We start from the raw sequence: 16,571 nt of genomic DNA, 5'->3' as shown, positions 1-16,571 counted from the left end.
GTGAGCACATAGAGGAAAGAAAGCAGACATTGAAACAAAAGATCAAGAAAAAGGAAAGTTGGTAGCAAAACTGGGCAACATCATGGCTCCAACCACTTTGAAAATCTTTTGAGGGCAGAGGAGAATAAGGGAACGGTGGTAGAAACAGCAAACTTTTGACAATGCTGGTCTTGTTTGCAAGGCTATGAGACAGCTCTTTCCACCCCCACTAACTCGTGCACAACCACACACTGCCTTATTCCTGGAAGAAAAGGTTTTCTGTTAACTGTTTTAGCATTGTTATAAAGCTTTCCCATCATCAGGTTTCTCTTGAAGAAGCACTAGATGATTCCACAAAGTTTGGGGGTGAGTTCTTCGGGAAGCTCAGCTTCCTTATACAGTGCACCCAGAGTTCCAAACATTCCCTCTGGCAGTGACTTGCACTCCCCGTGGTCTTCATCACTTACATCTCCACCAACCTCAGACTTCAGTCCCTTAGCTGTGCCATTTACAGATGAATGGTGCTTCATACCCAGTGTGCAAATACCCCAGAACATGCTCTGGTACGAATACCAAGAAACTACGTAACTCCCAGGCAAAATTTAAAAGTATTTCAGAGACAAGTGGTCACTTTAAACAATTGTGTTTGGTGGATTTTGCCCCTACTCTGCTTTGTTGGGGCTGATCCCTGAATATTTGAAATTCTCCATCTCATGAACTAGCAAACTATTACACATCCAATTTGATAATCCAGAGGACATTTTCAATCATATTTACCTGTAGATGAGCATTAGTGATTTTCAAAATAATAAAATCTAAAAAAAAAAAAAAAAACAAAATAATAAAATCTAACAATAACCTAAGTCTCTTGCATGAGAGAAGGAAACTTTAAAGCAGGCATTCCCATAAGATAAAAACAAATGTATACGGGTATATCATCATTGCATTGCACTTCTTTAAGTGCTCATTCATTTATTCTATAGATATGTATTGTGTTCTAATACATGACAGGCACTGGGAATATAGTGGTAAACAAATCAGAGATAATCCCTACCTTCATGAAGCTTATGGTCTAGAGGGTAAGCTAGTACTAATTAAATAATTACATACATACATGTATGATACATATATATTCAATATATACATATTTCCATGTATTTTTCAAATATGTGTATTTCTAAATGTACATATATTTCCAAATGTATATATAATTCCAAATTGTGAAACAATTATCTCAATTTGCAAAATAATATTTCAAAGCAGACAAATGCTGTGATTATATCTAAAAAGTCATGCTCAAGTCACAAAAAATTATGACACTTCTAAAAATTGTTTTTTACAGGGAAAGGAATCTTATATTTTATTTTCTATTGTCTTTTTAAAAAAAAATCTCCTCCCCTAAAGCTGCTTTAAAAATGTCTATAGAGGGCAGCCCTGGTGGTGCAGTGGTTTGGCGCTGCCTGCAGCCTGGGGTGTGATCCTGGAGATCTGGGATGGAGACCTGGGATCGAGTCCCACATCGGGCTCCCTGCACGGAGCCTGCTTCTCCCTCTGCCTGTGTCTCTGCCTCTCTCTCTGTGTCTATGAATAAATAAATAAAAATCTTTGAAAAAAATAAAATAAAAATGTCTATAGGGAGATCCTTGCTGTATAGCAAAATAATTCAGTATTTTCATCTAAATATCATTCATTGGAAGGTAGTAACTAATATATATAATTAAACTTCAAGATAATAAATGACTTTACAAATCTTTTTTTAAAATATTTTTTATTTATTTATTCATGAGAGACACACAGAGAGAGGCAGAAACACAGGCAGAGGGAGAAGCAGGCTCCACACAGGGAGCCTGTGGAGGGACTCGATCCCAGGACCCCAGGACCTCACCCCCGAGCCAAAGGCAGCCGCTCAACCACTGAGCCACCCAGGGGTCCCATGACTTTGCAAACCTATTATCTTTTCCTCAGAACAGTCTCAGAAAGGAGAAAGGGAAAGCATCACTCCAATCGATGGCACTCTGAGCAATTTCTAGTATGATTTCCTGATCATTTCTATACCAGCAAAGAGAGATGATGGAGGGGTTGTTTTGCAGTAGAGCTCTAGATTACTAACATGAAAGCAGAAGATTTTGCTTTAGGACTCAGACAGTTGGTCCAGTTCCTCCATTTCCTTTGCTCCATGAACCTAGCTTCTCTAAGACCAGGCAGAGACTGAACCAGAACTCAAAACAAACTCCGGCACTGAGTTCTGGGCCATGTTTCCCTCCAAGACCCTCCAAGCTGCTTTAATTAAGATCCCTCAGGGGCCTAGGGATCCCTGTGGAAAAGCCCAGAATGCCATTATCACCCCCGTGAGCCGCTGAAAGCTCTCACTGCTGTCTGAGGCTTAGGTGGCCCCACAGGGAGCCTGGTTCCTCTAATCCCATCGCACCTTTGCAGCAGCTCGTGTGAAGAGTAGCACATCCACTTCAAACAGAAATTGGGCCCTGGGTCTGTTTGGGCTGGGGGTTGAGAAGAGCCTCAGATTCAAAGAGAAGTCAGCTGGGATGACAGGCAATGGTAGTATGGGGCTCCAGCCCCCAGAGACTGAAGAGGCTGATAGGAAGGCTAGGGGCTCCATTTCCATCTCTCTCTGCACCTCAGGGGTCTCTCCCTCCAGAGCCAGGATTCTTTGAAGTCAGGGAGGATGGTTTTGACAACAGATGGGACAATTCGCTTCTGTTCAGTTTGGTTCATGCAGACTGAATTCAGGGTCTTGGGAGTTTTGCCTGATGACAAAGAGACTGACATTGTGTTACACTCCCCACCCCCTTCAACCCTATGGAGGAATTTGGTTGAGCCTCTCTTGCCTGTTTCCACAGGAGGAAGAATATGATTCTAACAAAGCACTTACTGACGTGGTGAGAGGATATACAGTTGGTTCCAGAGCTGCCTGGATTTGAACTCCACCCGCATTGTGATCCACTCCTGGGTAGTGTTGGCCTTACACTGCTGTTGCTGACTTTGACCTCTCTCATCTGTAAAATAGGGCTTATACCTAACCTTGGAGAGAGGTTGTGAAAGGTCTAGAAATAGATGTTAGTTACCCCAAATTCCCAAATGTTGTACATGCATGTGTATGTACACACCCACACACAGAATGGGCAATTAAACACATCCCTATCAGATACAAATCATCATTAACCATTGCTTTGACAGTTTCCATATAGTGTTTTGAAGCTTTTTCTAAATCATACATGTCCTGTTGTTTCAGAACACTCTGGTTTCAGACTATACGTAGGTCTGAGAGACTTTTGAAGAGTAGCACCATTGTTTCCGTTCATCCCCCAGCAGAGCGGGCTGCCAAGATAAAACACAAGAATCTGCCCTTAGAAACCATATGGACCAGTAGAGCAAAGTGGTGTATTGGAAAGAGCATAAGCTCTGGCCAGGGTTCAACGCCTTAGAAAAGTCCTGTGATATCTCTGAGCCTTATTTGTAAAATGGGCTCACAGTTAATCCCCAGATAGTGAATGTGAAGGATCTGGCACTTAGTAAATACTAGGGAAATGTTGACTTCCTTCTTTCTTCTCCCTCATCTTTTATCTGAGGCATCATTTAGGTTAATGAAATTTATTCAGCTCCCTTTTAGCATAGCCTCTTATCTTGGAAAATTTCAAAACAGTACAATGAATTTCCATGGAACCACCACCAAGATTAACAATGATGAACAGATTAGAAACAGGCCCCATTTCGAAATGAATATTTTGAGAATTTGGGTCTGGCAGATGGAAAGCAGCTTTACAGATCAGAGATGTAGCCTCATCACTAATTTAGGGCCAAGTATATCACAAGCAGTCAATAAATTCTACATGTTATCATCATCATCATTATCATCATTTTTTTCCTAAATTTATCCAAAAATTTCTTATGAACCTCCTATAATACACCTTTCATCCAAAGGGCACAGAGCCTTTTCCACAACCTTTACAGTGTATCACGATTTGGGGAGATGAAGTCACACCTTGGAAAAAGCAGTGAAGTGATCCTCCCAACCTCTCAGGATAAGACCCCCATGGCTGGTCCTGTGCTCCTGACTGCTCCTGTGCACTGATGACTTTCTCCTTCATGTCCTACCTCACTCACTAAGCTTGGCAGTAAGCTCCTGGAGAGCTCAATTCATGCCTGACTCAGTTTTACCGGGCCAGAAAGAGCAGCAGGACTAGGGGAGTGCTTACTGTTTGTTCGAAGTCATTGAGTCTGGAACAAAGTACTATTAGAAAAAGAATGAGGTAAACCAAATTAGCTTGGAAATTAGTTAAAACATCCTCAATGTCTAGATTGCCTTCCTTTTGTTTGGGTTGGAGAGACGTGGTTTTTTTTTTTTTTTTTTTTTTTTTTTTTTCATGAACAGCTAAATCTACTGTCACGTAGATTAAAACTAACGGACGCTTTTGGCCATCATACATAGAAACGAAGCCAAGAATGTGACTTCAAACACTCAGATGTACATTCTTCGCTTAATTAGTGTTGCCTCTCTTGTTCAATTAGATTTTAAACTCCTCAAGGGCAGGGCCAAATCCTGCTTTGACTCTAACTCCCTCAGAACAAAGCTGGATACAAAGCAGGTACTCAGCAAATGCTGTTTAATTCGGTTGCCTTTCAAGGTGGATTGAGATGGAGTCTCCTATCACACACTAAAAGGAAGGACTTTGGAAAAGTCTATAAATAGATACTTAGAAACAAACCAAAATTGGGTGCTTTTCCTGTCTGCTCCACTTCCAGAAGCCTCTTTTGTAACTTTGTGCCTTTTAGGAAAAAAATGAGGAAACAGGAAAAAGAGAAACGGTTCCATTTCTGAAAAAGATAAGAATAAAGTCTGATAAAGACAAAAGGCATTGGAGGTCAGTAGAGTTAAAACAAACTCAGACTGCCCAGCCTGTTTGAAGTTGACAAGAAACAGAGAATGACCCATTGGTCCATTATGGAGCACAAAGCAGCTTAATCAGCATTTCATCAATGGAGCAACGCCAGGCTGGCCTAGCCAGGCCAACTGGCAGTGTGTGAAGAGCCCTGGGCATTTTTATCTAGAAGGCATTTCTACCTGAGCACAGCTCTGTGTGTTTGCCTGTGCATGTGAGGATAAGGAATGGAAGGAGTTATCACTAATTTGGGATTCATACTTTCTCATTGCTTCCAGGAATGGAATTCCTATGAAGATTCTTGACAAATGGTTTCATCTTGTTTTGTCATTTATGCAAATTTATTCCTTTGTGATAATCCGGAGCACCTCACGGAGTCCTAAGCACCAACTAGGAGTTTAATAAATGTTGCTGAATTAAATAGGTGCAAAAGGTAGAAATCACCAACAGAATGTTAAACAAATGCCACATCCACAAAGGGTATGCTTTGGTGAGGGCTCTTCTGACTGAAAGGGGTTTCTTTCCAAAGATGAGTGTATGTGAACCCACTTCTCTGAGCACAGAGATTTACACCGAACACTGTTCAACCTGGAACTAATATAACACTGTATGTTAACTAGAATTAAAATAAAATAAAAACTTTAAAACAACGACAACAAACTTCAAACCCCAACCCCTTCTGTTCTACTGAACATGTACCTGACAGACCCAAATATACTCTGACTCACCCTGGGCTCTTCCCAAGATTTTTCCAGGAAGCCAGGATCTTACCTTACACTGCCGACTGCCTTGGCTGCAGCTGCCTGAGTCAGCACAAAGGGAGGGAAACCTGGTTCTGCTGCACAACGGGTGTCCCTTTATGCAGCATGCTGTACCATGCACCTGGGGGATTCGCAGGCTTAAAACACACACACACACACACACACACACACAACAGAAAACAGAAAAAAAGCCCAGAGTTTACATTCACACCTTTTCCTTTCCCTTTTAGCTCATTTCCACATCAAAGGATTCAATTTCTCTGTTTTCAATAGAGCTGAGCCTGTTTTCGAATTATTACACATACCACTCTCATTATCTGCACCAGTGTGCCTTCCAATGTTGTCCGAATCGTGTTATCCCACTCCTTCTCCCTTCTTTCTTTTTAAATATCTCCCCTCCTCTGAGGATCCTAAATAAGCAGCTTGGCAATGGAAGGCAGTGGAAACTAAAGTGGATCGCCAGTACATGGGATCCTGCTGAAGAAACACAGAAAACCGAGATCGTGTGCCCCAAGTGCAGACTTTGATCATTAATAACTCAAGAGGGGAAGAATGGAGGTACAGATAGTGTATATTCCTATGGGTCACGAGGTAAGTGCTCGAATCTCTGGTCTTTACAAAAAAAAATGTTATCCCATAAAATTTGTCTTCCAAGAAAGAATAAAAAATTATTCATGTAATCACAAAGAACAAACACCACAAACTAGGTGATTATGTTTCAGCCCACTGTGTACCCCTTCTCCCCGTGTGTTCTGACTGGAAGCCTATCAGAAGAATGTGAATAATGAGTCTACCTTTCCTATTGACCTAGCTGTTTATAAACAAAGCTTCTCCTTCTAGGAAAGGCAACGATATTTAAATTGCTGAAAATTATCAGCTTCAACTCATCTGAATTTTTTTTTAAACTCATCTGAATTTCATTGCCGTGCTACTCATTCAGGAAATGGGAACCACGAGAAGTTTCCCTTTTTTTCCAAATTGCTTCCAGATGTGACATACAGAAGAATCTTTATTAAAATATCACACAGTAGCTAATGCCTTATAATTTCTGCCTTGTAATTTCTTCTTCTGTCACCTTGGTCAGAATAGGTATAACAAACCACGGGTCACAGAAAAAAGATCTAGGTGCTGTCTGGGATCAGCTTTAAAATTGCAACAGCCCTCACGGTGCCTTATTTTGTCCTTTTTCCATAGTGTTCAATACCTTATTACACTATATAATTTACTTATTTATTATGTTCATTGTTTCTCACCTGCCTCTCTTGCTAGAATGCATGCCCCACAAAAGCAGGGATCTTTGTTTTGTTAATTAATATGTCCCAAGGACCTAAAACTCTACCTGGCACACTGTGCTTGCTCAAGTAAATACTGTTGAATAAATGAATGAATGAGTCAGTTTGTGATCCCTTTATTATAGCAAAATCTCTAGCCCTGATCCCTAAATTGACACTAATGCCACATGTCCTATTCCATATAAACCACTAAATTGTCAAAAGGATTATCTCAATCTTATTTCCAGATGCTCTTCACTTTCTCTCATCCCCCTTACCCTCCCTGCCTCTTTTCCTCCAATATCAATTTTGGTCAATGACAACACAATCTACTAGTCCTAAGACTAAAGTTTTCATTCTTTCTATTACTCTACCTTCTCCTTCATCCCTCAGATTACTAATTTATCGAATTCCTGAAAATGCATCCTTTCAAATATCTCTCCAGTTTGTCCCTTCCTCTCTATTCTCATTGCCCTTGTCCACAATTATCACCTCAAACAGACTCCTAATTGGCCTCCTAGCCTCTAGTCTCTCCCCCCTACAGGTTCTTTTGCATATCATAAGCATCGTTTTGATCATGTCAATCCTCTTCCTAACGGGGCTGTGATCTGGCCCACCCAGCAAACCTGACCTCCCTGAGTAGTCAAATGGTTTCGAGTTAAATCCTGAAAAAACAGAAAGTGTTGCATGGCAAATGAGTTATGGTGAGTAGGGGTGGAGGAAAGGAGCAGGGAAGAGATCATAACTGCCAGGCTAACAAATTTGAACTCCATCCTGGGAGCCACGAAGGGCAAACTGTTAGAAGATGTGAAAGATCGTGAACATCCGGAAAATGACAAGATGAAAATGGTGTTTTAGGAAACATCATCTGGTGAGTTGGTGGAGGTGCCATTGGAGGGGAGAGTGGCTGGAGACAGAATTCATGGACCAATTGCAAGATATTCTAACTATTATAATTCAAAACAATATTTCTAACTATTAACTCAGCAATAGTTAAATATAGTGTGCCCACTATATTTCTGGAAATATGGTAGGAAGTAGTTATTTCTTGGGATTCTGGGAACAATTAAAGAGAAAGCGCCAAAGACCAGTAACAATAACCAGTAACAAGCCACCCACAGCCTCTGTCATCAAGCCCACCTGGCCACTTCCATCCCCAGATAACCTCTCTCAGAGTTAAAATAAGCACAGTTAGTCTGGCTAGGCATCACTATACCAACTCTCTTGCTCTAACCTGCTGCCCCTGAAAACCTGGTAACGTTAATTAGGAAAAAGAAAGGAAATGCTTTCTGTAAGTCAGGAGTCAACAAGCTTTTTCTGTAAATGGCCAAATAGTAAATATTATAGGCTCGTGGACCTTAAATTATCTGTCACAGATACTCAACTTTGTAGCTGAGGCACAAAAGCAGCCATTGATAACACATAAACAAGTGAGTATGCCTGTGTTCCAATAAAACTTTATTTATAAAAAACAGGGAGTGTGCAGAGTTGGCCCATAGGCCAGAGTTCACTGGCTTCTGCTCTAAGATACTAAGATATTGCAAATGCAACATTCAGTTTTAAATAGAGGAGCAGCATAGAAGACTATAAAGACAATGAGTTTAAGGAGCTCAGAAAGCTGGAATAGAATTTCAACTTTACAATAAACTTGGGAGTTTTAGGAAAATAAACTCCAGTCTCCAAATGCATAAAATGAGAAGCAGCATGGCATGGTGGCCCATAAAGTCAGACTGCTGAGATCCCTGGGTGGCTCAGCGTTTTAGCACCTGCCTTCAGCCCAGGGCATGATCCTGGAGTCCAGGGATCGAGTCCCACATCAGGCTCCTTGCATGGAGCCTGCTTCTCCCTCTGCCTGTGTCTCAGGCCTCTCTCTCTCTCTGTGTCTCTCATGAATAAAGTCTTTTTAAAAATTTTTAAAAATAAAAAAATAAAGTCAGACTACCTGGGTTCAAATTCCAGCCTTGCCACATTCTACTCTTGTGATTTGGGGCAAGTTCCCTAAGCTCTTTGAGCTTCCACCTCAGCTGTCTTTAGGGGGATAAAAAGTATGCCCTTCTTCACTGAAAGGATTAAATGAGATCATGCATATTAAATACTTGGGACAAAGCAAGCACTTGATAATGGGTAGTTATTATTATTTATTACTATTATTATTATTATTACTGTGAAATTTCCCACCTAGTGGCTATTGATACAATATGTGAAAGTATTTGTTTTCTTATTTCTAGAGATTAAAAACAGAGAGGAGTTGTTCTGTTTTTACAGTCCTGTACTTCCTAAACATTTTTCACAGGACTACAGGAAGCTGAAGTCACCTTGTAAACCAGTCACTGCTTTTTCAGATGATTGCCTTTAAGTGGCTTTCAAATTCTGAAGATTATCATGCATAATGTATTATGCTTATGTCAAGATTAAATTTTTTCCATTGATTTTTCTCCTGCCTCCATCAAAGGTTTTGTCAGACAGGACTTTGTCTCAAGAGGAGGCTGCTCTTGCTTTCTCTGAATCATGAGCACAAAGAGTTTCTTTCAGACGTAGTGTCTCTAAATCAACTAATGTGATTTTTGTCTCCAATTACAACCAAGTTAAAATTCTCCAATACACACTAGACTTCCCTTCCCAAGCTAGACACAAGAGTGTCCCCATCTATCCAGCACCTTGAGGGGAAAAACAGGACTGGATAATGGATAGCTCCTCCCAGAACACCCTGTCCTCCAGGCGGCTGGTGCCAGCACTGAGGAAACAAAGTAGATTCATGAGCTTTAGGACATTTTCCAATCCAGGGCACTGTGACCACAGTTTAGTGATAATGTACAAGTAACCTTTCAAAGCACCTAAGACAATATATATTAACTTTCCATTGCATAGCACATATCAGGAATAATATTGCTCCAAAATAGGTTAAAACAAAAATGGTCTTAAAAAAAAAAAAGATTTTACTTATTTATTCATGAAAGACACAGAGAGACAGGCAGAGACATAAGCAGGCTTCCCTCTGGGAGCCTGATGCGGGACTCAATCCCGGATCCCTGGATCAGGACCTAAGCCAAAGGCAGATGCTCTACTATTGAGCCACACAGGTGCCCCAAAACAAGATGATCTTATTTGAGTGAGAATCCCCGGGACCATCTTTGTTGTCCATTGTCTTTATTAAAGTACACCTCGGAACTCTTTGTGGCTACTCACAGAAAGATCTCTCGAGCCAGGGGCATGGACTGCTTTCTTCCATTCATTTCACCACTAGTAAGGAAGCACTGTGGCCTTGTCCTTGCCTGCTTATCGGGTGGCGAGCTGCATTTCAGGTTGTCTTAGACCATCCAACCCACTGTACATACCATGCACTTTGTTAGAAGCAATCAGCCACGGGGGCAAAGGCAGTAAACAGTAATTAATATGCAAATTTGCAAGTAACTTGCCCCTTGGTGCTGAGACTTCTTTGTTTGTTTGCACAGTCCTGGACAAACTGGGGTTTGTCTTCACTATAATTAGCAGGATAAAAATAAAATTATGACATTAATCGTTAGCTGGCTTTTTAAAAATGGTAGCATACCCCTGCTGTGCTCGAGATGCTGTAGCTCAGTAGGGGGTTCCTTCAAAAATGAATTTTAGAATGCCGAAATACCCATTTTAATTAAAAGGCAAACACTGAAATGAGTTTGTCACTTCAAATATCGTAGTTACTGGGTAACAAATCATCGATGCATATATTAACAATTAGTATTTGTACATCAGTTGACCTTATCCCAATGAAAAAAAAAAGGAGTATCACTCCTTTATAATAATAACAAAGAGTAATACGTTTTTTAAATTTTATTTATTTATTTGACACAGAGCACAGGCAGGGGAAGCAGCAGGCAGAGGGAGAGGGAGAAGCAGGCTCCCCACTGAGCAGGGAGCCCGACATAGGGCTCAATCCCAGGACCCCAGGATCGTGACCTGGGCCAAAGGCAGACACAAGCTGCTGATCCATCCAGGTGCCCCAGAGAGTAATATTTATTAAGGCACTGTGCTAAGCACTTTTCTTGCATTATTTCACTGAATCTTCTTTGCAGCAGCCAGATCAGGTGATGCTCTTAACACCCACATATGGATGTGGAAGCTGCTGCTTTAGGTAGCGCTTTGGAAGATGAGTTCTTCTGGGTCTGCTCTCTGATTGTGGTGCCCTCAAGATTCTATCTGCAGCTCTCACTTCTTTTCTTTCCTGGTTCTCTCCAACCTGAGAAGTGTACCACCATTTTGCAGCTTGCAGCCTAGTGCTTCACCTTCTCACTAGCTCTGACCTGTCTCCTGCAACAGATTCATGCTCTGCCAAGAACCAAGCCCAGTTTCCACAGCCAGGTATCTAAGGCTCCCCAGGGTCTGGCCCAGCCCCTTTCCAACATTTACTTCCCAGTTGAGCCTTTCATTATCGATTCATTATTCAGTTGCATTGCTCAATTCCCATTATTTAGTGCTGATTGGTAAAGGTACTATATGCATCCCTGGGGTGAGGTGGGATAGGAAAGGGAGAAAGGCAAAATTTGCGAAAGCACCTGTTCGAGCCAGGGGCATGAACTGCTTCCTTCTGTTCATTTCACCACCAGTAAGGAAGCACCGCGGCCTTCTCCTTGCCTGCTTATCGGGTGGCGAGCTGCATTTCAGGTTGTCTCAGACCATCCAAGCCACTGTAGACACCATACACTTTGGCTCACCCAAGGAGGTTTGGGTGAGAATTCAAAGGAAGCAATGATCAAATTCTAAACCAGAGACTTCTGATTGCCCTGATTGTAGACAATCAGGAATAGGACACCAGTGCCTCTTTCCGCAGCTCAGCCCAGGACCTTAAACATAGCAGGATGCCACGCAGCCTTCCACAATGCTTTCCTTCCAACTCGGTCCAGACATCCCTGGAAGCTTTTTCTTCCCTTCCAAGTTGCAGCTCTAGGTTGCCCCTGGCTCCGGCGCCAGAGCCCTCCCTCCTCCGGAGCAGATGAGGCTCCCCGCTGTTCCCCTCCCTCTCCACTCTTCCTTTGACAGTTACAATATGGAATTACAGCCCGGTGCCACGACGGGTTTGCTCGGCCACGTCCCCGCTAAACTGTGGGCACCTTGACTTTAGCACAAGGCTTCTTTTCCGCTCGGTGCCTCCCGTTCCTAGAACAGTGCCGGCACCGAATTGGTACTAGTTGCTCTGGGCCAGCAGCCAGTGTCAGACCTGCTAACAAAGATAGGAGGTGCCTTCAGGGAGGAAATGAACAGTTCAAAGGGGAACAGCCACCCCAGGCTGGCGGAGGGAAGAGATCTCCACACTTCCAGCTGATGGCTGTGGGCTGGGAAGAGCCCTGGTTGCCAGAGGAAGGCTTAGTGAGAGGACTTCATAAACTGCTCCACTCCAGGGCTTTCCAAAACAACACACCACGGGCACTGCCCTGGAGGCCTACACTTTGAATCCAGCAACTTTAGGCAGGCTTTTTGAGGAAGATGAGGGGTCGTATTTATTCTACATTTTTAGAAGATAATTAAATGATGGTGCTGCTAGAAGGCAATTTCTCCAGTACCGCCATAATAGCCGTTGGAAGTTGCGAGACTTGACCTCAGTGGATGTTCAAATGGATATACACAGCCTCAGAACACTGAGAGCTCGGAGGCCTCTTTCTGGCACTGTCTGTGGCTTCACAGTGCAAGGCAAGAGGGAGCAAAAAGAATCGTCGGGGGATCCCTGGGTGGCGCAGCGGTTTGGCGCCTGCCTTTGGCCCAGGGCGCGATCCTGGAGACCCGGGATCGAATCCCACGTCGGGCTCCCTGCATGGAGCCTGCTTCTCCCTCTGCCTGTGTCTCTGCCTCTCTCTCTCTCTCTGTGTGTGACTCTCATAAGTAAATAAAAATTAAAAAAAAAAAAAAAAAGAATCGTCGGAAGAAAAAAAAAAGCACCCCCATGCTTTCTTTCTTTAAAAAAATTTTTTTATTTATTTATTTATTCATGAGAGACACAGTGTGAGAGGCAGAGACATAGGCAGAGGAGAATCAGGCTCCTCACAGGGGTGATCCTAGGACCCCGGGGCCACGCCCTGAGCCAAAGGCAGATGCTCAACCACTGAGCCACCCGGGTGGGAATTCAAAAATCCAAGTATACGCATCAGCCAGCCTGACCATGAAAGATACTGACCACAGACTAGACGTGAAATTAGGTGGCTTATCTGGTAAAACTAGGTTGACTTACAGAGTCAACAACTTGCTCCCAAGAAGTAATTGTTCACCCAGAAACATGTCCTCAAGGGCCATCGAAAATAATTCTAAAAGTCTGCAGCTCTACTCTTGAATTACAGTATGTTGCTTCTCCATTGCCATCAATTAGATGCTTTATTACAATTTTCACTCAACATTCATGAACAAAAGGGGTACTGACGTGAAAACGTACATGCTTCTTCAAAGAACACACTCCCTGCCCCTCTGAAAACCTTGAAAACCCACACACTCCATGTGGCCACAGAACAGGATGTGCACTATGGCTGCCCCACCCACACCTATAAAGAAGCGCGTTGGCGGAATAGCACGTTCAAGATTCATTACTGTCAGTTCAGTTGAAATTACATGTATTAGCACTCAGATTAGATTGTTTACATAATAACAATTACCATCAGAGGGAGGCAGGCACTGAAATGTGCCTGTGCAGTTGACACATGAATAATGGAGAAGCTCACACCGCATATGGTATACAGGATGAGCCTTTCATCTGGGCATCCATGAAGACACCAAGATGAGTCCCAAATCATCACTGGTGGTAGGGCAAGCACAAGTAAACACAGGGTTAACGGAACTCCTTTTGGAAAATCTTACCTTACTTAAGCCCAACAAAGAACCCAATCTCCATTCTTCCCTTGTCATAAGTTAAACTTGACCTATAGGATTAATGTAATGATTTGCTCCAAGAAACTTTCAAATCACTTTTGAAACTTTCACAGCTCCGCTCTGAGACACATGCAGTTTTCCTTCTTCAGACTAGGATCTTGGTCCTTACTCTAAGTTATGGCACCTGTGCCTGGTGAGGCTTCAGATTGGTCAGCTTTTTATAATACAAAGCTCCCTTCCTACCTAACGTGATCTCGGCTTGCCAGCATGGAAGTAGGTGTATTAGTGGTCTGAGATTTATTCTCTGAACTCAGTAAGGTTTTGTGGGGCATTTAAGCCTGGTCTACATAGTTCTAACCCAGGTTTCTTCCACATTTGGAGATTACCCGTTCTTTCTGGACAGATTCCAATTATGTGCCCCTGGGTTTAAGAGGAAGCCATCCTATTGCTAGCGCTAGCCATCTGATTGTCTAGCACTTCTGAACATGCATTCTTTCATTCGGTAATCGAACATTGAGCACCTACTGGAATCATGCATTATACATGGCACTGAAAAATATAGCCCCTGATGTGTCTCTCGTTGACTCCTCAATATTTTTATTATGTTAGTAAAACGTCCTCACTACAAAACAAATAGGAAATACAGATAGGAAAAAAGAAAAAAGATAACCGGAATTTGAAATCATTTGATTCTTACTTGCTCTCTCCAGATAAACAGATATCATAATACCAAATACAATATAAAAGAGCCAATACATTTTTGTGTGTTTAACTTTGTATTTGAAAATAATTATGGGCAGCCCTGGTGGCTCAGTGGTTTAGTGCCACCTTCGGCCCGGGGTGTGATCCTGGAGACCCAGGATCAAGTCCCACTTTGGGTTCCCTGCATGGAGCCTACTTCTCCCTCTGCCTGTACCTCTGCCTCTCTCTCTCTCTCTCACTCTCTCTGTCATGAATAAATAAATAAAATCTTTAAAAAAAAAAAGAAAATAATTATAAACTCAAAAAAAAGTTGCAAAAAACAGTTCCTTTCACGCAATTTCCCCCAATCATCACCTCATATAACTATGGTGTACTATCAATACCAGGAAATTGCATTTCATTTGCGTGTGTGTATGTGTGCGTGTGATGGTTCTATGCAATTTTATCACATGTAGATTCATATAACCATCAAGGGAACTCCTTCATGCTACTTTACAGTTGCATTACCTCTGTCTCTAATTCCTCGCTACCATCAATATTTTCTAAATATCCATAATTTTGTCCTTTTAAGTATATTACAGAAATAGAACTATGCAGTGTACAACCTTTGGAGATTGGCTTTTTAACCTTGGCATAATGATCTTGAGATCCTTCCTACTTGTTGCATGTATCAATAGTTCATTTCTTTCTATTGCTTAATAGTGTTCTATGTTATGGATGCACCACAGTTTGTTTAACCATTAAAGGACAGTGGTGTTGTTTCTGATTTAGGCTATGACAAATAAAGCTTCCATGAACATTTGTGTACATGATTTGTTGGACTGTAAGTTTTTATTTCTCTGGAATAAATGCCAGAGTGCAACTGCTGGCTTATACGGTAAATGCATTTTTAGTTTGATAAGAAATTGCCAAACTATTTTGAATGAATGGCTGTATTAGAAATCCAGTTTCTCCACATCCTCACCAGCATTTGGTATTGGCACCATTTTTATTTTAGCTATTCTAAGTAAAAGGCATTTCTAATAGCAACAGTAACTCAGAAAGCACGGAGATAAACATAATAAAATTTAACTTCCTTACTTTAAAAAACAAAAACTAATATGCAAAGTTTTATCTAATAATATTTATATCAGATTCTACATCATTAAATATTTCTTTAGGTTTTCGTACCTGAAAAAATATATATATAAAAGAGCTCTGTCTGGCATTGGCAATTAATTCACTTACATGTCACATTGTAAAGGCACTAATTGGAGATATTTTGAAAAGATATTTTCAAACACTAGGATTTTGGGGTGGATCCTAGAATATTAGTGAGCAGAACTTGGGTTCTTCATCAGTAGGATATCTCTATGTTCCATGGGGCAGTCCTGATTTATGCTTGTTGTTTAGTATCTCATGTGGTTTAGCACTTTTTTCTAGATTTTTCATTTTTTAATGAAGTATAACTAGCTACATTAAAATAAGCTGGGATAGATTTAAGAGGTCTCCCCACTTCGGATTTCCAGTTTCTGCCAGGCCGTATCTCATGATATGTAAGAGCACGTGCAGTGAATGGAATTCTCAATGAAACCCCTGCTTATATTACAAAGAACACCAGTGGCATTCGGTCTCTCTTCTCCTGACCCTTTCCATGTGATACATAACTAACATCTCTCTTTTAAGGTTGTACACAGGGCACTCATTGGTAGAACAAAGAAAACTGAGACAAAAGTAACCGAGGGCTATCTACTCTTTCTTAGGGATAGCAGGAGAAGTTTTTGAAGTTGTTGCCCCTGCTTGCCACTTGGTAGACCTGCCAGCTGTGCTATGGCCAATGTCAGAGCCAGAGAGATGCTGGGATCAATGAGAAATGTGTAACATAGAGACCCCTTTCTGTAACCATATGTGAGAGAGTCTAGAGATTAAGTTCTTACATGGTGGCTTTACAATTTATTGTAAATCTACAACTATTTATTTTGATACCATGTGTTTATATTGCAATAAATCCTTTTGACAGCAATGAACTCAATAGGATACTTAATAAAAATTTAAGTACTAAATGTCTGAGGAAGTTAGTGATAAACACGTTTCTCAGACAAAAAGTTTGTTGACATTTATCATTCTTTATGGGGATCATAGTGATATCACTG

The sequence above is a fragment of the Canis lupus genome, chromosome 8, assembly GCF_011100685.1.
Source record: "Canis lupus familiaris isolate Mischka breed German Shepherd chromosome 8, alternate assembly UU_Cfam_GSD_1.0, whole genome shotgun sequence".
NCBI lineage: Eukaryota > Metazoa > Chordata > Mammalia > Carnivora > Canidae > Canis > Canis lupus.
Note: the sequence above shows the minus strand (reverse complement) of the source record.